Source organism: Clupea harengus, chromosome 18, assembly GCF_900700415.2.
Source record: "Clupea harengus chromosome 18, Ch_v2.0.2, whole genome shotgun sequence".
In the NCBI taxonomy this organism is placed as follows: domain Eukaryota; kingdom Metazoa; phylum Chordata; class Actinopteri; order Clupeiformes; family Clupeidae; genus Clupea; species Clupea harengus.
The window spans coordinates 26794450-26796949 of NC_045169.1; positions in this window are offsets into that span (position 1 = coordinate 26794450).

The window sequence follows — 2500 nt, forward strand, 5'->3', positions numbered from 1 at the left end:
CCAGAGGGCGCTGTTCCCCCATACAGACAGCAGAGGGCGCTGTTCCCCCATACAGACAGCAGAGGGCGCTGTTCCCCCATACAGACACCAGAGGGCGCTGTTCCCCCATACAGACAGCAGAGGGCGCTGTTCCCCCATACAGACAGCAGATGGAGCTGTTCCTCGGAGAACCACTAGAGGGAGCCCTTGCTGTGTGAACGGGCTAGAATGGCTGCTGATGCTGAGGCCTCTCTCTGATGATGAAGCTCTGAGGTGCAATGCGGCGCTTTGGTCACGTGACATCATCACTGTGAGACACTGAGATCTGTTACTCGGTCGTGTGACATCATCACTGTGAGACACTGAGATCTGTTACTCGGTCATGTGACATCATCACTGTGAGACACTGAGATCTGTTACTCGGTCATGTGACATCATCACTGTGAGACACTGAGATCTATTACTCGGTCATGTGACATCATCACTGTGAGACACTGAGATCTATTACTCGGTCATGTGACATCATCACTGTGAGACACTGAGATCTGTTACTCGGTCGTGTGACATCATCACTGTGAGACACTGAGTTCTATCCAGGCCCTTTAGAGCCCCAAGTCTGTTCTCCTTTAGATCATTACGGTCATGAAGTAGACAGAGCCACTCCAACTACAGAACCGGTCCCTTGAAGGGTGTGGGCCTCATCAGAACCGGTCCCTTGAAGGGTGTGGGCCTCATCAGAACCAGAACCAGTCCCTTGAAGGGTGTGGGCCTCATCAGAACCAGAACCGGTCCCTTGAAGGGTGTGGGCCTCATCAGAACCAGAACCGGTCCCTTGAAGGGTGTGGGCCTCATCAGAACCAGAACCGGTCCCTTGAAGGGTGTGGACCTCATCAGAACCAGAACCGGTCCCTTGAAGGGTGTGGGCCTCATCAGAACCAGAACCGGTGCCTTGAAGGGTGTGGACCTCATCAGAACCAGAACCGGTCCCTTGAAGGGTGTGGGCCTCATCAGAACCAGAACCGGTCCCTTGAAGGGTGTGGGCCTCATCAGAACTTATCCCTGCATGTTTATATCTGGCGTGGCAGCTAAAGGCCTTTATTGCTGCTCCCTCTCTCTCTCTCTATCTATCTCTCTATCTCTATCTCTTTCTCCCTCCCTCTCTCTCTATCTATATATACCTCTCTCTCTTTCTCTCTCTCTCTCTCTCTCCCTCCCTCTCTCTATCTATCTATCTCTCTATCTATATCTCTCTATCTCTCTCTCTATCTATCTCTCTATCTCTATCTCTTTCTCCCTCCCTCTCTCTCTATCTATATATACCTCTCTCTCTTTCTCTCTCTCTCTCTCTCTCCCTCCCTCTCTCTCCCTCCCTCTCTCTCTATCTCTCTATCTATATCTCTCTCCATCTCCCTCCCTCTCTCTCTCCCTCCCTCTCTCTCTATCTATCTATCTCTCTATCTATATCTCTCTCCATCTCCCTCCCTCCCTCTCTCTCCCTCCCTCTCTCTCTCTCTATCTATCTATCTCTCTATCTATATCTCTCTCCATCTCCCTCCCTCCCTCTCTCTCTCTCTATCTCTCTCTCTCTCTCTCTCTCTCTCAGCTGTGAGAGAGCCTTTATTGCTGCTGGGAGCCCATATCAGTCGTAACTGGGGCAGGAAGAGAGAGAGCCAGAGAGAGAGAGAGGGAGGGAGGGGGCACTCACAGCGCTCTCTGTCTCTCTCTGTCTCTCTCTCTATATATATATATCTTTCTGTCTGTCTGTCTCTCTCTGTCTCTCTCTCTCTCTCTGTCTCTCTCTGTCTCTCTCTCTCTCTCCTCTCTCCTCTCTCTCTCTCTCTCTATGTCTCTCTATGTCTCTGTCTCTCTCTCTCTGTATATCTCTCTCTCTCTGTCTCTTTCCCTCTCTCCCCCTATGTCTCTCTCCCTCTCTCACTCTCTCTCTCCCTCTCTCACTCTCTCTCTCCCTCTCTCTCTCTCTCTCTCTCTCTCACTGTCTCTCTCTCTCTCTCTCTCTGTCTCTCTCTCTTTCTCTCTCTCCCTCTGTCTCTCTCTCTCTCTCTCTGGTCCCTGAGGCTCAGTGCTTCCAGGCCATTTCTCTCAGTTTCAGAGATGACATTTTAATCACTTTTATTTCATGCAACACAGCACCTTTATGACATCATTACCACGGCAACAGCTAACCACACTGAGCCACTCCCTGTCTTCTACCGCACCTTCACTGTGCCACCTCTCTACCCCAGGATGGTTCTGAGTGTTAAGTGTGTGTGTGTGTGTTTAGTGTTGTGTGTGTGTTTGTGTGTGTGTTTAGTGTAGTGCAGCTCGCTGTGGTTTCCTGTAATCAAGTAGTAATAATAATAATAATAATAATTGTACCTTTGTTTCATATCAAGCAAACGCACAGGATAATTTTACCTCATATACGGCAGGTTTAGTGTAGCATAAGGTTTCCTCATATACGCCAGGTTTAGCGTAGCATAAGGTTGCCTCATATACGCCAGGTTTAGCGTAGCATAAGGTT